The sequence below is a fragment of the Sminthopsis crassicaudata genome, chromosome 3 (assembly GCF_048593235.1).
Source record: "Sminthopsis crassicaudata isolate SCR6 chromosome 3, ASM4859323v1, whole genome shotgun sequence".
NCBI classification, from domain to species: domain Eukaryota; kingdom Metazoa; phylum Chordata; class Mammalia; order Dasyuromorphia; family Dasyuridae; genus Sminthopsis; species Sminthopsis crassicaudata.
The window spans coordinates 566,397,600-566,417,703 of NC_133619.1; the positions used below are offsets into that span (position 1 = coordinate 566,397,600).

The window sequence follows — 20,104 nt, forward strand, 5'->3', positions numbered from 1 at the left end:
CATTAAAAAATGAGGAGGAGCTTATCTCATAATATCAAAAACATAAAATAGAAGTCTATAGAAACAATAAAGGTACAGAATAAACTGACTTACTGGATTTTCCCTTTCATATAATCTGATCATAGAAAGGTAGAACATACACACAGAACATTTATTATATAAAACATTTAACTCAATAGAGAAACAGAAAAGAACAGGGAGGAGGAAGTAGGTGAATATGGAGGGAAGGTTAAAGTAGTGATTACTCACATCAAAACAAATCCTAAATTTGAGATTACCATAAAAAGGAGGTTTTTAAAGGGGGGGGGAAATGGAATTTGGGTGAAAGAAAGAAAAAAGAGAAGAAAAGTTGATTATATTAATCATGGAACACTAGTATGGAGCATACTCTTGTTGCAGAATGCAACATCTTTGTAAAGAGGAAGTGGAGAGCAAAGAGTATGAATAAGCATAAGAGAGAGAGAATAAGGAGGAAAATAATCAATTCTTACAACTGTGAATATGAATGAGATGAATTTACCCATTAAAAATAGAGAGGATAGCTTAATGGTTAGAAAACAATGTCCAACTGTACATTGTTTATAAGAAATATATTTGAAACATAAAAATCAAAGAGTTAAAATAAGATAATTGGATTAAGAATCTATTATGCTTGAAGTACATTTGTACTCAACATCTCAAGAGCTCATATATCAAATGGGAAAGTGGAAGTTGCACTAAAGAAAATAAAATCAGAAAGAACAAATGGAACTAAATACACATATGAACTAAGAAATCCCTGCTGGAAGCACAAAATTTTTTGATATTTAAACATTAACAATTTATTGAATGTTTTTTATATAGGAGAGGCAGTGAACTAATCAGTAAGAATGCAAAGACAATATCCATTTGGAGATGTTCAAGAGGCATTTGGAGATGAAAGTCTAAATGTTAGGAGAGAGGTTAGGGATGGATAAGTAGATCTGAGAATCCTTAAGAGTAGAAATGCTAATTGAAACAATAGGAGGTGATGCTATCACCAAATGTAATAATAGTAGAGAAGAAAAGAGCACCCAAGACCATTATTTAACACAATTTAAATAAAAAGTAGTTTGGGAGGGAGGACACTAAAAATTTTGTGGATTAGGAAAAGCTTCATGCAGAAAATAGTCCCTACGGTGCATATTAAAGGAAAAGAACTTTATGGGAAGGAAGTAAAGGTAACTGCATTACAGGCATAGGAAATGATGAATACAAAGACATAAAAACATGAAAACAGGAGATGTTATGAAAGAAAGTGTTGAGAGAGAGTAGCAAAATTACTTAGGAAGCAGTGATACCGCATGAAGAGGCTGTTGTAATATTCCAGGCAAATAGTGAAGAATGAGGTAGTAGCTGTATGAAGTAAGATAAAAGGATGAGACAGATATAGATGAGGAAAAAATAATGAAATAATGAAAATTTCCAAAATTTCCAATTAATTAGATATATAGGTTGAGGGAGCATGAGGAGTCAGGACAATGTGAAGATTATTATTCTAACAAAACTATTTGTACATTATTTGTACAAAAGTACAAAATTTGAAGAGAGGAAATTTTAGGAATAAAAGATAATAAATCCAGTTTGAGCATGTTGAGTATAAAATGCTTCCAGAATATCCTGTTTGAAATGTCTAACAAACAATTGAGCAAAGTTCAATATTTTGGGGAGAAAAGTAGCAGAGAAATGACAATATGGGAAATACTGACTAGCTAACAGGAAGTATTTCTTATAGTGATAATCCACAAAGGAATTACTAGTAAGATATAACTGACTCCATTTTATTCCATATTTGCCATTTTGCTTAGGAACAGCCACAACAGCTGGTTCCTTTTAGTGTCTTCTTTTCTTCTCTAATAGGCTCAAAAAGACTTAATTGCTCCAAAAGGATAACTTTAACAGCCTTAGGAAAGTTCTCTTATCTGACCTGAAAGGAGATGTATGGTTATGTTTGACTGAGTGCAGCTGGTTAAAACTAAGGACACATTCTCCTTATAGGACATTTCCTATAGTTAAACAAGTTCCATTCCCCTTATTAAACACTCCCTCTTTTTTTTTCTTTATATAATCAGCTGTACTTTTATGAGCAACCATCTTTTTTTCATTGTCTCATGTAATATACAAATATTGCTAGCTACATTGTAAATGACATACATTTCCAACAACTGTGTGATTTTGTCACACTCTGAGTGAATAAAATGCAGTAAAATCAGTCTGATTCATGCTGGCTTTAGTTACTGGCAGTGGCTAAGTTGAATGATTTGCACAACACTACTAAGAAGTGTAGTTTGTCAAGAAGCCCAGATATTTGGAAATGGAATCATTCCTTCCAAGCACAAGTGAAGAAAGCAACTATCCTTCTCCACACTTGTTTGCTAAAGCAAAGCCAAAAATGCATTTGAAAAGAATGTTGCCTCAATTTTACATCTAACTGGCATAGACTAGCCATAGTCAGGCTAATCAGAAAGCACAAGTTAAAAGTAACTAGAATTAAGGGAACTAGAGCACTATAATGAAGAAAAAAACTATTATTCATAATCAATTAGAAATACCACTTAGCACTTTCCACCCAAATTTTAAGGACAACATTTTAAAAGATTTTGGTATGGCAACATAACTTCCAAATTAAACAGGTTAAAAATTTCTCAAAAGACACGGACCTAATAAAAGTGACCAAAACCCTGTGGGAAATGGAAGAAGTATATAAGTATATATATATATATATATATATATATATATATATATATATATATATATATATATATATATATATATATATATATATAAAATTTCCAGCACTGTGCAACACATACTTTCAGTGAATCTACAGATAAGCTTACATGCCAATACTTTCATCTGATTATAAAAATCAATCATATTATTTACCTGCACAATAGTTTGCAGAATACTAAAAATAAACAGAATACTGCACTACTAGTTCCAAGATTATTTCTATATAAGCGCAATTAAACATAAAGATGAGGAAATAATAAAATCATTCACATTTAGAAAGAATCCAACCATTCTGGAGAGCAATCTGGAATTATGCCCAAAAAGTTATCAAAATGTGCATACCCTTTGACCCAGCAATACTACTACTGGGCTTATATCCCAAGGAAATACTAAAGAAGGGAAAGGGACCTGTATGTGCCAAAATGTTTGTGGCAGCCCTTTTCATAGTGGCTAGAAACTGGAAAATGAATGGATGTCCATCAATTGGAGAATGGTTGGGTAAATTATGGTATATGAAGGTTATGGAATATTATTGTTCTGTAAGAAATGACCAACAGGAGAAATACAGAGAGGCTTGGAGAGACTTATATCAACTGATGCTAAGTGAAAAGAGTAGAACCAGAAGATCATTATACACTTCAACAATGATACTGTACAAGGATGTATTCTGATGGAAGTGAATATCTTCAACATAGAGAAGAGCTAATCCAATTCCAATTGATTAATGATGGACAGAATCAGCTACATCCAGAAAAGGAACACTGGGAAATGAATGTAAACTGTTATTTTTACCTTCTGAATCCAATTCTTCCTGTGCAACAAGAAATTCGGTTCTACACACATATATTGTATCTAGAATATACTGTAATATATTTAAAAAATTTTGTTCTCCTGTCCCCTATTCACACTTTTCTTTTGAAGAGTTGATTCATTCAGTTTGGAAACTTTGCTGTGGGCCTGAACTGTCCTTATGGGTGAACTATTGCAAACATACCTAACCCACCACATATAATAATTCTCAGGCCATATTTCACATTCTTACATCAGTAAAACTGTTGTTTTCAGTGTTTCCAGTAAACTATTACCTAAAAGATATTCTGCCTTCTGTTTTTGCACTGCATACCTTCCCTCCACCCTCTATTCTCATCTATGGTTTTGAGAATAGTAATCAAATCAACAACTGCCATTTCTACTGGAAAGTGATGGAGGCCCCTACTCTGTGAATCCAATCACAATCATCATGATTTTCTGGGCTAGTTTCTGATACACTATGTGTATTGTCTCCCCTTATTAGAATAAAAGTTCTTTGAGAGCAGGGACTCCCCGCTCCGAGTTAAAAAAAAATCATTCACATTTATACGGTAAAGTTAACAAAGAATTTTCTTGAACATAACCTAATTTTATGAAGTAGATGGCAAAGGCATTGTAACATAGTAGAGCCAGGATCTGAAGCAAAATCTGTGGAATTCAATCCAACTCTCTGTATAGTAAAACTATCTTACTTGAAGTATACTATTTGTTCTTTTTATTTGATTTTTAAAATTATTTCATATTTATTTAATGAGAAAGAAATTTTAAAATATTTAGTAAGGGACAAAAAGTATTTTCAATTTTTTAAAAATGAACTTTCTTTATCTATTTATTCCTGATATATAAGTAATACCAAAATACTTCTTTGCAAATTTCTAAGGTGTATTGAGGGTCATCAGTATTAATAATAGATCACAGATTACTAAGGATTAAAGAGACATTTATTTAGAATACTGACCAAATTTTTTTTGAAATATTAAAAAATTAATATGTTTTATTGACTTATTTTCTTTCCAGTAAGTTTTTGTATTTTTCAGGGCAAAAATTTCATGTTTCCACAATGTATTTCCCCTTTTTGATCCCACTTTAAATACCTTTTTGATATTTAAAAAACAAATACAAACAGCAAATTAAAAATAAAACCTAGCGTTTGGCAAATGATAAGAAGTACAAAGATAATCTTCTGAGTATTTCAAAACTCACTGGAAAGAAGTCATAAAATAATTTAAGAAGAGAATGAACACCAAAAAAACTCACAAAACCTATAGGATCTCTTAAAACACTGGAAAATGTAATTTCAACATAACATTTTTGTTTCTGCATGCTTTATTGTCTAGGACAGTGGGTTTCTCTTTTCTTAAACTATTCTAGAGGACTGTGGATGTGAATTTTAACTGTTATAATTTTAAACAATTATTCTAGTAAAAATTTTTAAACAATTATATTAAAAAGAATCATACAGAAGAGATATTCTATAAGATTTATAGGAGAACACATATAATAATTACACCGAACAAGAAGACACTGAGACCAGTGGCATGCTTACTCATATGGATAATATCACAATTCCATCAGAGTAAAAATAAATTTTAAAATCAGATCTTCAACATATAGTTATTCCTTATCTCTGTTTTCATCTTCTTCACCATCTTTGGATATGTATACACGCAAATATTTATGAATATATTATTTTTACATAGTCTCTAATATATTTATTCCTGGCAGGTAAATTGGCTGAATGCATAGTAAAGAACACTGTATCTTGAGTATGGAAGATCTCAGTTCAGATCTAGCCTGAGACACTTAATGTGTGACTCTGGGCAAGTCAACTGTTTGCCTCAGTTTCCTGATCTGTAAAATAAATTGAAGGAAATGACAAACCACTCTAGTATCTTTAAATAACAAACAAACAAACAAACAAACAAACAAACAAAACAACTCCAAATGGGGCCAAAAAAGAGGCAGGCCTGAAAAATGATAGAACAACAACATTATTATATTACCATGTTGCTTTGCTTTTTGAATCTACAATATTTAATATTTTTATATTTTTAATTGTTATTATATTATTTTTATTTGCATCATAACATTTTGCTTGTTCTCATTCACAAATGGTGTTATATAATATTTAAATGAACAACTTTTGAAATGTGATTTGCTTATCTTTAAATAGATTTAAAAATTATATTCTTAGAATAAATTTTCAATAATGGGGTTATTGGGTCAAAGGATAGGATTATTTTAACCCTTAAGCAGACTGTTAAAATTTCTTCTCCCCCCCCCAATTCCACTGATTTACAATGTTATCAGTAACAAATGAGTGTACCCATTTTCCCTAATTTATTAGAATTTAGTTTTGTCATTGTGTGTGTGTGTGTGTGTGTGTGTGTGTGTGTGTGTTTTGTGTGTGAGACAGTTTGATAAGTATATGGTAACACTTTGAGTTGTTTTAAGTTTCATGCGAATTCCTGCATAATTTTAAATGTCAATTTTTAATTGCAATATTTGTCAGAATCACTTCTATAAAGTGTTGCTCTGATGCTTCATTACAGCATTGAGGGTTACCCTACATTTTCTAAGACTGTTCTCACGCACTTTCTACCTTGCTGGAAATGTTTCTATTACAGTCTTGGCAAGAAAATGTTTGCTTTCTGAGAACCAGTATGGCTAAGTACAGAGAAGCCTGTCACTAGTAGGCTTGCCAAGTAGGGAGAAATTCTTTGCCATGGAGAGATGAATTCTTTGACCATGGCAACCCGTGAAACAAAGAAAAATATAAACCAATTCTCACTTTTGTGCAGGCTGAATTTGTGAATTTTTTTTCTTTTTAATTTTAACAGTTTTACTGAAAGGTCACTTTCTTAATACCAAAACAAAAAGGTTACTTCATCCAACTTAACTTTGCACTGATGAATTAAAAAAGAAATTCTTCAATGAATCAGATAGTTAGGAGTAGCTGAAGAATACATCTGCAAAACATATTACAAAATGAAGCACAAGACACATGAGAAATATTGTGGTTCTTTGGTTTATTTTTAAGAGAAGCTGCTTTTTGTTGATTTCCCCTTCTCTCCCCATCCCATACACATACAACATAATGTTCAAAGGGAAATTTGAACTAGTTATAGCCATTATGCAATTAAGCTATATACTATACTTATTACGAGATATATTATTATACTGATATATGCTTTTCCAACCCTATATGTCAACTGAGATTCATTAACCTAGTTGTAAATGCTTATCCAACCCTATATGTCAGTTGAGATTCATTAACCTACAGCCTTAAGTGCTTCAACTACCACATAATTAGTCAATTAAATTGCTGCTTACTGTAATCTAAATAAATAACTCTCTTTAGTCTAAGTTGAATTATTACTGGACCATTATGACAATAGCATATCAATATGTATTACTTTTAAATATAAAGCTCTATACTAATGGTCCAGTTTCACACCAACAGTAATTCTTATTTAAAATCTCTTAGAGTGTTAGCATTATATTGCTTTACGATGGAAAGTTGAGGTATCAGGTACGCAGACTATGAGAGTGGCTTGTACAATAAAAATTAATTTTTATTGAGATAAAAATCATTTTATGTAAAACTTTGTATACCACATCACTTATTTCCAAGGATAATGTTGATCATTTAAGTTTAGTATTTATCTACAACTTTAATAAAATTTTATAATAAAATTTAAATTAAAAAATGTGCCAAACAAAAATAAATTTTTAGAATTATTAGATTAGCTAGTTGTATAAAATTCTGGACAAGATTATTTATATTGCCTTAAACACTAGTAATCCTGAGTACTAAAGTGCCTTATACTCTTTTTCTGAAGTTGATCTGTTTTGATTGGAACTTACCTACAATTCAATTAAAGTCAATCATACCTTGCCATCTTATAATCAGTATGCTGATTTGTCAGTTCACAGCACATAGCCTTCCATTTGTATTTTGCATTTGAATTTTTGTTTTAACAAACATGCTTCAAAGAAAATCACAATCTAGTCTTGAACACATTTTCAACTGCATGTATATGTTAATCAGTTTCCAACTATAGATTGTTTTCCCCTCAAGTTTGAAAACATCAGCACCAAACTAGTTGGAGTCCATAGTTCTGATGTGAAATAAGCCTTCAGAATAGCTGAATTTCTTACCCTAAGAATCCTATTAAGAACTAGTTTGAAGGATTGCTGGAAGATGAGCAATTTTCTAATATCTATGTGTCAACTGATGTGCAGTGTGATCAGAAACAATCCACTTCAACATCTAAACATTTGGTTTAGAACACTTGTTTGATGAGTATTCAGTTTGGCACTTTTTTAGCAGGCTTAATTTTTAATGACAATGGCAAAGTAGAAAGAAGAGAAGGGAAGCTTCTAGGAATTATCATTTTTAGAACATCCACAAACATTAATGTAACTGTTGATACTATAAAACATAGAATTTCTGCTAAAAGATGACTGAAGAATGAACAATGAAAGAACTTAGAGAATACTGAAAGAACTGAACCACAAAGCCAAAAGAAAAAATAAAATTATAATAGGAAGATGATTTATAGATTCTCCTTAAAAGGCCAAGCAAAAGAGTTGTTTTCTTTGTGTAAAAAAAGGCAACAAGAAATATTATTTCATAAGACATACTGAAGTGCTTATTATGAGCAAAAAGACCACCATGATTCTAGCAGCTAGTATCCCAATAATTGTTATGAAGGTTAAATGCTATAATAAGTTCACAAGATACTAGAAATAATATTTTTGGTATTTAGTTATAATAGTTCTTGATTATGCCCCCTCTTTTTTTCTGACATTGATACCATCCTGGTTCTTGTCATTTCCTGCCTAGACTTAGTGCAGTAGCTTCTGGTTGGTATCCCAGTCCCAAGTCTCTCTCCACCCTAAAAAATCCTTCTCTCAATTATCAAAGTTATTTTCCTAAAGAGAATATCACTCCCTAAGTAAACACTAGTGGGTCATTATCTTTAGCATAAAATATAAAATCCTGCTTGACTTTTAAAGCCCTTCTTAATGTGATCTTGGAGCTTACTTTCTAGCTTCTTATAACTTATTTCCCACTAAGAACTCTACAATCCTTTGTTCTTAACCTTCTGGCTGCCTCTCACCCAAGCCATTATTGTTCTATTCTATGCTTTGACTTTTAAAATTAAATTTTATTTTATTTTCATGAAGATTCATCTTCTTTCCCTTCTTCTTCCCCACCTCCCATCCTGGGAAAGATTTTTTCCCAAATTACCTGCTTCTTTTCTGAATTTTAACTGCACTGATTTTGTTTGTGAAAAAAATTAAATTTTATGTAACTGATTAATATAAAACATGATGGCACATGTATAACCTATAGCAAAATATGTTGTGCTCTATGAGCAAATCACAATTTCAGTTGCTCAAAAGAAATGTGAGATGTACAAAATCAGAGACATCTAATTTGTGCCCAATTTGTGGCAAAGCCTTCCAAAGTTATATTGGTCTGAACAACTGAAGTGGAACATACTGTACCTTAGCCATAAGAGGATAATTTCATTTTGGTCCCATTTAAGCACAAGCAGCAACTACTAATCACCAAATATGAGGCTATTATACTAATTTATTTCTGTGTACTTAATTTGTTCCACTGATTAACCTATTTCTTACCCAAGACCAAATGGTTTTAATCTGTTTTGTATTACAATTGACAATCTGATATTGTTAGGCATACTTCCCACCTAAAAAAAATAATTTTCTTGAGAATCTTGACAGTTTTGTCCCCCAGATGAATTTCTTTGTTTCTTTTTTCTTCCTTCCTTTTTAAAATTTTTTTTTTATTTTTTGCTGAGGCAATTGGGGTTAAGTGACTTGCCTGGCCCACCCAGCTAGGACTTTATTCACGTGGTGGAAAAGAAAAAGGTCAAGTCCTTCCCCCTTTGACCTTATATAGGGTCTATGAGGTCACAGGCACAAGCCAATTGATGATGGAGATTACATCCCGTTCCTGATGGGATTTCAATGTTTAGGATTACTGCAGTGGCTGGAGGTCCCATCCATGAAGGAAGTCCCCAAGTACTCATATCCAATCACATCCAGGAACCTCGAGACCATTGGCCTACTTACATCCCAATTGCACTTGCCAGACCTCTCTAATGGACCCTTACAGTTTTATCCTTTAAAACAGAAGTCAGTAAAGTATGATCTGTGAGCCAAATATGGCCTGCCATCTATTTTTGTAAAATGCATGAGCTAAGAATGGATTTTACATTTTTAATATAATAAAACTTAATTTAAGATGTAAAAACTATTCTTGGCTCATAGACCATATAAAAACAGGTGGCAGTCCATTGCATTCTTATAGTTTTCTTTTTCTTTGTTTCTTGCTTCTACTTTAAAAGTTTTTCTTAAGACTAATACCCCTCCTTTCTCTCCTTTTCTTTTTTTTTTTTTTTTTTTTTTTTTTGTTGTTGTTTTGTTTTGTTTTGTTTTTCCAAGGCTGGGGTTAAGTGACTTGCCCAGGGTCACACAGCTAGGAAGTGTTAAGTGTCTTGAGACCAGATTTGAACTCCTGTCCTCCTGAATTCAAGGCTGGTGTTCTATCCACTGTGCCACCTAGCTGCCCCACTCTCCTTTTCTTATATTTCCCTGTGCAGTGAAATGCATTTCTGTACCCAACTGTGTGGGTGTATTCTCCCCTCCTAGAGTAGTTCAGAAGAGAATAAGTTTCAAATACTGTTCCTCACTGTTTGTATAACTTCTACACATATACCCCAATTATGTGAAATCATTTTCCTCATTCTAACTCTCTTCTTCCCCTTCCTGTCCTATGTATTCTTCTTTCTCTTCTTTTCTCTTCTTCTTTTAAGATAATCAAAACATAATAGAACCATTCTCCATCCTTCTATTTAATTAGATTCCCTCTATGTCCCTTATTCAGTTTTGATTATAAACCTACATTTTTTGCCTATGCAACATATGGGGGTGTTAGGGGAGGACTAGCAACTCTTGTGAGAGGGATTGGTAAGCTCTTTTCAGGGCTGTTCATCTACCTTTGGTAGTCCAACTAATCACCCAACTGTCACCTGTGGCTCTAAGAAGCTTTAACATGCACAACGACCACACACTGATAAAAATACCTAGGCAGATACCTAGGCAGGAAATTAGGGGGATATCTATCCCAAACACATCAGGACATTTCCTAGCAGAACAGGTGGATGAGAACAATTTTGCGCCAATGGCCATGTAAGTTGCTGAAGCAGGTGCTGTGCAATGGATTGAGCTTGGTTAGACATTGAAGATGCCAAAGTTATCCATTGCCTCCGTTGCCAGTCAACTTGACTTTTGTTTTGTTACTTCTGTGATTGTGGAAGAAAAAGTGAGGCTGATGGCTATGAAATTCTGCCTCACTTAAATCCAATTTATCATGTTTGATTTATTGGTCCTCTTCAAAAATGAAGGGCAATTAACACTATATATTTTTTGCCTTCCAGAATATATGCAAAGATAGTTTTCAACATTCACCCTTGCAAAACCAAATTTTTCTCCTTTCCTTCCCCCCACTCCCTCTTGTAGACAGCAAGTAATATAGTCTTTGATCATTTCTTGAAATATGTTTAGTGTTTTTTTGGTCATGGCTTTTAGGTAATTCAATGATTCTTAAATCATCTCTCTTTAATTTGTTTTCCAGATCAGTTGTTTCCAGAGTCATTAATTTATATTTGATACATTCTAATTTTCAGTCAGATTTTCCCCCTGAGGTAAGATTTGTACTTCTCATTCTAACCTCTTAATTCTCTTTCACAATCTTTCTTCTATAGCTCTAATTTATTTTTCCAGGTTTTCTCTAGCACTCTGATTTTAAAAATACTTTTAAATTCCTTAAAATAACTAAACAAAAAACTCTTGCTTCATTTTTTCGGGAATTCTGATACCTGTTCCTGAATCCTACACAAGTTTGGAATACCCCTCTTCCAACTCAGTGTAGGCTCTCTTCTCACCCTGGTACAATCCTATTTCAGTTCCTGCAGATTTAATTATCCACCAAGGAATACCTATTAACAGATCTCATTCCTAGGGTCCACAAACCTCTTTTGTCTCTCTATGCTGACCTGAAATGGAAATAGGATTCACTGGTTATTTTTTTCTTGGATTTCCCAATCAGGAGATCAGAATAGAAAATAACCTATAAAGCATGGCAGAGGAGAATGGCAGTATGATCAATTTTCTAAATCTTTATACAGGTGATAGATTAGAGAGCTAAGCTATATTTCTTCCTCCTACCCCAACATTCTCTATTTCTTTCATTTTCTCTCATGCCTAGCATATGCCTAGTCTCCTGCTTCCTTAGATCTTTCAAGTCTCAGCTAAAAGCTTCTGTAAGAAACTTTTCCAGATCTCTCTCAATGCTAGTACCTTCTCTATGCAATGAACTCCATATATTCTATCTGTCTTTCTCTGTCGCTGTCATCCACCTATCTTGTTTGTACATAGTTGTACCTTTGTGTTCTCCCCCACTTGATTGTAAGCCTTTAAGGGCAGGAGATGCTTTTCTCTTTCTTTGAATTCCCAGTATCTCATGTTTCAGAAGTGAAAGACAACACAGACTTAGGGACTACTTTGAAGCCTCCTGACTATACACCATGAATATTTACTTACTTTCAGAAGAGAGTAGCAAATTCTTCACATGGCAAGCACTTACTATCGAAAGAAAGAAAGAAAGAAAGAAAGAAAGAAAGAAAGAAAGAAAGAAAGAAAGAAAGAAAGAAAGAAAGAAAGAAAGAAAGAAAGAAAGAAAGAAAGAAAGAAAGAAAGAAAGAAAGAAAGAAAGAAAGAAAGAAAGAAAGAAAGAAAGAAAGAAAGAAAGAAAGAAAGAAAGAAAGAAAGAAAGAAAGAAAGAAAGAAAGAAAGAAAGAAAGAAAGAAAGAAAGAAAGAAAGAAAGAAAGAAAGAAAGAAAGAAAGAAAGAAAGAAAGAAAGAAAGAAAGAAAGAAAGAAAGAAAGAAAGAAAGAAAGAAAGAAAGAAGAAAGAAAGAAAGAAAGAAAGAAAGAAAGAAAGAAAGAAAGAAAGAAAGAAAGAAAGAAAGAAAAGAAAAGAAAATGAAATTAACTGACCCTGTAGTATCTTCACAAATAGAAAACAATTAGTTGCTGTTGTAGGAGTCAATAGAATCAGTTGTCTTTGTGTTGTCATACTGTCAACTATATACACCAAAGGTGAAAAATCAACATCAAATGTAAGAAAAGCAAAAGAAAAAAAATTAATTACCACAGCTTCAATCTGACCTCTTCAAAATAAGCTGATGCCAAAAATTAGATATAGAAACAAAGCAATAATATAATAATGATAATAACAATACCGATCATTTACAGAGTGTTTTAAGATTTATGAAGCACTGGACATAGGTTATCTCATTTGATTGTCACAAAAACCCCTATAAAGTACTATTAATGTTGCCAATCTATAGATAAAGAAACAGAAAATCAATGTGGTTAAATTACTCCTCTAGGGCCACACAGTATGAGAGAGAGAATTTAGATCTTTCTGACAAAAAGGCCCGTACTCTTATTCACTGTACCACATAGCTGCTTATTTCTTCAAAAGTTTAAGTAATGTAAAGCAGTCTTCATAAAGACCTATATCCTTATTTTCCCTCTCTAGAACCATCATATTCAGCAAATATTTTACATCTTGCCAAGCAGATAAGAGATATTAGCTTAGAACAGAAAATAACCTCTAAAGCATGGCAGAGAAGAATGGCGGAAGATTATGAATAGTACCATCTTCTAATATTTTAATAGTTTTTATGTACCAGATATATGCATGGGTAATTTTACAACATTGACAATTGCCAAACCTTTTGTTCTAATTTTTCCCCTCCTTCCCCCCCCCCGGCCAAGATGGCAGGTTGACCAATACATGTTCAATATGTTAAGAGTATAAATTAAATACAATATATGTATACATGTCCAAACAGTTGTTTTGCTGTACAAAAAGAATCGAACTTTGAAATACTGTAGTACCATCTTTTAAAACAGATATGGAAGGGAAAACCAAACTTCAAAAACCATAGCATGAGATCCAAATAATCCACATCATCCTAAGAGTGAAAGGTTTCAAAATCAATATCAAGTACAAGAAAAACAAAAGAGGAGAAGAAAATAAACAGTTACCACAGCTTCTATTCCATACAACTGTTCAAAATAAGTTGATGCCAAAAACTGGAAATAGAAATAATATAATAACTATATTATAATATAAATAAAACCTATCATTTATATAGCATTTTGATATTTACAAAAAAATTATCTTTGGGAGAAACTGTCTATAAATAAATAGATCAAATTAAATTTTCTAACTTTTTATAATGATATATTTTCACTGATAGATCTAGAAGAACAACAAATTTGAACCCTAATACTTTAGTCCCAATAAATTGTACAAAAAATAAATGATACTTAGGAGTTTCAAATAACCTGCTAGGAAGTAAGAGAATAAATATAAAAATCTTTCAGGGATAACCTTACAAGTTGTTTCAGGGATGTGAAAATAGCAAAAAGAGGGGGAAATAATGTTCATTATAAATACTCTAAAAGGGTAATGTCAAAGATATTAATATGTTTCAATCCATGGATCTACTTTCCTTCTTTAAGAAAATTGATACATTTAATTTTTAAATCACCTAAATTTTTGAATATGTGTTATAATTATTATTTGTTTTGTATATAGCTATTGCCTATTTTATTTTAAAATTTATTTTTAATAGTATTTTATTTTTCCAATTACAGGTAAAGCTAGTTTTCCACATTAATTTTTGTAAGATTTTGAGTTCCAAATTTGTTCTCCCTCCCTCCCTTATTTTCCCTTTCCCCAAGACAGCAAGCAATCTGATATAGGTTATATACGTACAATCATTTAAAACATTTCCATATTTATCTTAGTGTGAAAAGAAAAATCAGAAAGGGGAAAAAACCCCACAAAAAGCAAACAATCAAAATGATGAAAGTAGTATGCTTCAATCCAAACCCAGTCTCCATAATTTTCCCTCTGGATATGGATGGAATTCACCATCCCAAATCCAATTGGAATTGTCCTGGATCACTATAGCTATTGTTTCTATCATTTGTTCTTTGCCGCACTTATTCAAGATTTCGTTATGAATTTTCCATCCATAGATATCTTTTGATTGTGCTCCTAATATTAATTATGGTTTGTTATGTGTAAAGAACATTTTAGTACATATTACTTTTTGACTTTTTGAAAGTCTTTTAAAATGATCTATATATGTATCAGAGTTATATCAGTGAAAACATAAAAAACCCATAGCCCTTCATAAACTATATTCTATATCAGACACATCTTTACAAGAACAATATTGATTAAAAAGTACAGAGAAAGGAAATTTCCACTGGGTTTATTATTTCCAGATTACAAAAAGCAGATTACAATTGACTTGACAGAATAAAAAATGCAACTTTGAAAGATCTCCATACATTAAGAACATATGAAACCATTTCTGGAAGTGAAGTTAAGATGGTTAAATAGAGAAGGCTCAACTGAGCTCTCCCAACATTCTCTTTCAACCAACTTTAAAATAAATGACACAAATCGAATTCTGGAATGGCAAGAGCCAACGAAAGGTTAGATCAAAACAAGCTCCCAGTCCAAGACAAAAAAACAGTTGGAAAAATATTTCTGTGGCATGGAGGAAGAGGATGACCTAAAGCCCACATGGATGAAATAGCAATGGTGGATCTAGGTGGTGGATACAGAAGCAGCAACAGCTTTGGAAGTTCTCAAGTCAAGAGATGGAAAAGAGATTTGGCACCTTATCAGAAAACTATAGAGTACCCTTGGGCTAACACTGAACACAAAACCAGACACAATTTTGTAACTCCTTGCCTATTCCCACCTCTGGATAATAGTTCAAGAATGCAAAGGAGCTTTCTCAGTCAAAAGGAAGCAGGAGCTCTGAGGAGCTGTTTGGCAACTTTACTGCTTTTGCCCACTTCTCAATCATACCTGAAGGGAAGGGAGGTACACTTTCCCCCATGAGAGAGTGGGAACCCTGAGGGTGAGTATTACTTCTAGCACCAAGATATCAGGGACTCTGTGCAGAAGTATAAATTGCAATCTCAAAGGATAAGCTCTTTCTGCTTAAGGACCAAAGTGCACAGCAGAAGAGTAGTGATCCACCTCTCCCCAGATCACACCATATTAGAAGCACCTAAAACTCACAACAACCCAGAATTAGCTCTAAAAACAGCATTATAAAAAAGCCTAAAGCTTGAGGAAGTATCCCTCCACTCCCCCAAAATGGAAATAGAACCCAACTAATATAAGTTTCCAAATTAAGAAATAGGGTGGAAAAAGGAATAAATTTTAAAAAAAAAATAAATAAATAAAACCTTTACCTTTAAAAGGCTACTATGGTGACAGAGAAGATCAGGACACAAATTGAAAAGATAATGAAGTCAAAACATCCACAAGCAAAGTGTCAAAGGAGGAAAAAAAAAAAGTTAATTGGACACACAAGTCCAACAAGAATTTCTGGAAGAGCTAAAATGCTATTTCAAAAATCAGAGTTGTAAAGGAAAAATTAGGTAAAGAGATAAAAACTAAGGAAGAATATTATAAAAGACAATTAAGAGTTTGGGTAAAAGAGACACAAAAATACTGATGAAAATAACATTGTGGGAAAAAAAGAATTATCACATTAAAAAGGAGGTACAAAAATTCACTGATGAAAATAACTCCCTAAAAAGCAGCACTGATAAAATGGGAAAATAATATAAAATACGCTGAAAAAGATAATTCCTTAAAAATTAAAATTTGAGCAAGGGAAAACTAATGGCTGCATAAGACAGCAAGAAATAATAATATTAAGTCAAAAGAATGAAAAAAAACAGAAGAAAATGTAAAATATCTCATTGGAAAAATGATTAACCTGGAAAATAAATCGAAGTGATAGTTTAAGAATTATTGGATGTTAGGTTCTTACTAAGTGCTAATGAGATAATGAGATATTAGGTTCTTACTAGGTGCTATGTCAGTACTTAACAATTCTCTAATTCCAGCCTTTGGGGGGAGTGTGATTTACCCCTTTGAACTCCTGGGGAGGAGCTTACATGTTTAAGAGGAGTAAGTTCATTGGTTGAAGTATTTTTTTCCCAGAAGTCCTTGAGTTATTCCACGCCCATTTTCTGGGAGGATAAAAGAGGGCAGCACTCTGGAGGAGAAGTCTCTATTCTAGGTCAGAGTTGGCGGCTGAGAGATTGAGTTGAGACAGCAGATCTCCTCCCAGAGAGTGATCGGCAGTTTCAAGAGACAACAGAACATTACAAATTGGCGCCCAACGTGGGGCTTGAACCCATGACCCTGAGATTAAGAGTCTCATGCTCTACTGACTGAGCTAGCAGGGCTAGAACAGTGGCTCTTAAGAAGTGATAAAATTCAGGCCTTATTAGACATAGTGAATGAACAACTTGACCAAGGACACTTGCGGCCTTCTCTAAGTCCTTGGAATTCCCCGTATTTGTGGTAGAAAAAAAAAAAAAAAAAAAAAAAAAATCTGGAAAATGGAGGATGTTAACTGATCTAAGAAGAGTAAATAAACAGATGGAAACTATGGGAACTCTTCAACCTGCACTTCCATCTCCTACTCACTTGCCAAGAGAATGGCCTCTTTGGGTTATAGACATTAAGGATTGTTTCTATTCTATCCCTCTAAATAAGGAGGATATGAAAAGATTTGCTTTTTTCAGTGCCTAGTATTAATTTGGCTAAGCCTCATAAAAGATATGAATGGACAGTTTTGCCACAGGGAATGAAAAACATCTCTACTATGTGCCAAATGTATGTTGCTTCTGCTCTTGCTCCAGTAAGAAAAGCATTTCCAAAATGTTACATTATTGTAACATTATATGGATGATATTTTGGGATGTGCACCCGAGGAACAAATGTTAGAAGCATGTCTACAAAAGACCATGGAAACACTAAAGTACTACAAACTGCATATAGCTACAGAAAAAATTCAGACATGCTCCTTTTCAATATTTAGGATATGAAGTATATCCTAAGACACACAGTATAAAAGCTTTCTTTAAGAACAGAGAAGTTGAACACCTTAAATGATTTCAAAAAATTAATAGGAGATATCCAATGGATGCGTCCAGTGTTAGGCTTAACTACCAATCAACTACAACCTCTATATGACATTTTAAGGGGAGACAGTGCTTTAAATTCACCACGCCAGCTTACAAAAGAAGCACAAGAGGCTTTGAGAGAAGTTGAACTGGCTTTATCCAATGTGGTTGAAAGAGTCACTCAAAAACCCTTGGAAATATCAGTTTTTGCTACACAAGAGGCACCCACAGCAGTCCTTCATCAAGGAGACAGTGTGATTGAGTGGGTGAACCTCCCAGCACAATCAGAACAAAGTCTTACTCCTTACCCAGTGCTTGTGGCTAGAATTTTATTAAAGGCCATTAAGAGAATAGTACAATTATCTGGGATAAGTCCTGAAAAAATTCTATACTAACGCACAAATTAATGTATGCTGTGAGACCTTCCCAGAATGGCAAATTTTATTGGCCACCGCTCCAAATTTTGCACATGGGTCTCCATTAAAGATAACCTGGCTACTACATAATTGGCAATGAATTTTTGAAGAAAAGGTTTCTAAGGTTCCTCTTAAAGGACCAACAATCTTTACAGATGCCTCCAAAGAAAATATTTGTGCTGTATACTCTCATGATTTAACCATAAAGAGAGTAGTCAGGACTCCTTTTCAGTCCACTCAACAGAATGAATTATTTGCTATCATGCTAGCTCTTATTACCAGGAGACATAAATATAATTACTGATTCAGCCTATTCAGTAGGTGTAGTACAAAGAATTGCCACAGCCCAAATAAAATTTGCAGCCTCTAATATTTATCAGCTCTTTAAGGAACTTCAAGAGCAAGTGAGAAAGCATCCAGGCAAGATTTATATCTTGCATGTCCACTCACATAGTGGACTTCCAGGTCCTATTTTTGATGGAAATTCAAAGGCAGATAGCCTTCTAACCATGTTAGCCAGTACTCCTTTATTTCAGGAAGCACAAGAATCTCATTCTAAATATCATCAGGCTGCTCGAGCTTTACGTTTACAATTTGGAATAACAAGAGAGGAAGCTAGGAGCATAGTAAAAAGCTGTACAGCTTGCCTTCCTTTCCACGCTCCTACATTCCCTCCAGGGAAGAATCCTCATGGTTTGAGACCCAATGAAATCTGGCAAATGGATGTGACCCATTATAAATCTCTTGGTCGTTTGTCTTTTATTCACGTGGTAGTAGATACCTTTTCAGGATTCACTTTTGCAGTGCCAAGAGCAAAAGAGACCGCCCGAGTGGTCACTGAATTCCTTATCCAAGCATTTGCAATTATGGGTGTTCCACAAGAAATAAAAACAGATAATGGACCTGCATATAGTTCTAAACATGTTGCACACTTTTGTGCTCAGTATAAGATTTTACACACCACTGGAATATCTTTTAATCTGCAAGGTCAGGCAATAGTAGAGAGAAGAAACAGAGACATTAAGACACTCCTCCAAAGACAAAAGAAAGGGGGAGCCACAGGTAGCCCTAGAGAACTTCTAAATTTAGTTTTCTGTACCATTAATTTTCTAATTTTTGACAAAGATGCACTGGCTCCGGCAGACAGGTTTCATAACCTACCAGAAGGGCAGTGTCCAGTGTGAGCAGCTCCACTCTCCTTAGATAATTGCCAGGTGATGTGGAGAGACCCAGAAAGTGGTGAATGGAAGGGACCAGATAGGTTAACTGCTTGGGGGAGAGAGTTTGCTTGTAATTTCTTCAGATGGAGAAGGAATCAGATGGGTGCCAACAAGTCATATTTGCCTTGTCCATCAGAGAGAGATAGAAAAAGAGAAAGATCTCAAAACAAAGGAGAAAATCTAAGAAACATATAACACTGAAAAAGCATGGCTAATAAGAAGACTGTTAAAGAACTTTAAAATCAGCAGGAATCATTGGATTTCCTAACACAAGATGAGACTAATGGACAATGGACTTATGGACATTTATAAATTCTCAATTTATGATTATTTGGTCATGTTATTTGTTACAACATACTTCTAGTATGTATTATGTTATTATGTTACTATGTTACTGTGTGTTTATGTAATCTATGTAATTATGTGTAATGCCTCCCATATTGATGGATTTATATTTCAAGGTCATGACCACCCTATGTTCTAAATCAAAAGAAAGGGGGAGATGTTAGGTTCTTACTAAGTGCTAATGAGATAATGAGATATTAGGTTCTTACTAAGTGCTAAGTCAGTACTTAACAATTCTCTAGTTCGGGCCTTTGGGGGGAGTTTTACCCCTCTGAACTCCTGGGGAGGAGCTTACATGTTTAAGAGGAGCAAGTTCATTGGTTGAAGTATTTTTTCCCAGAAGCCCCTGAGTTATTCTATGCCCATTCTCTGGGAGGATAAAAGAGGACGGCACTCTGGAGGAGGAGAAGTCTTTACTCTAGGTCAGAGTTGGCGG

At 33.6% G+C, this 20,104-nt stretch overlaps 1 protein-coding gene across 3 annotated transcripts in view; it reads right to left on the reverse strand.

Annotated features, from left to right (window-relative positions):
- Positions 1-20,104, reverse strand: part of CAB39L (calcium binding protein 39 like) — a 151,415-nt gene that overhangs the window by 110,610 nt on the left and 20,701 nt on the right. The gene's annotated exons all lie outside the window — the stretch shown is intronic.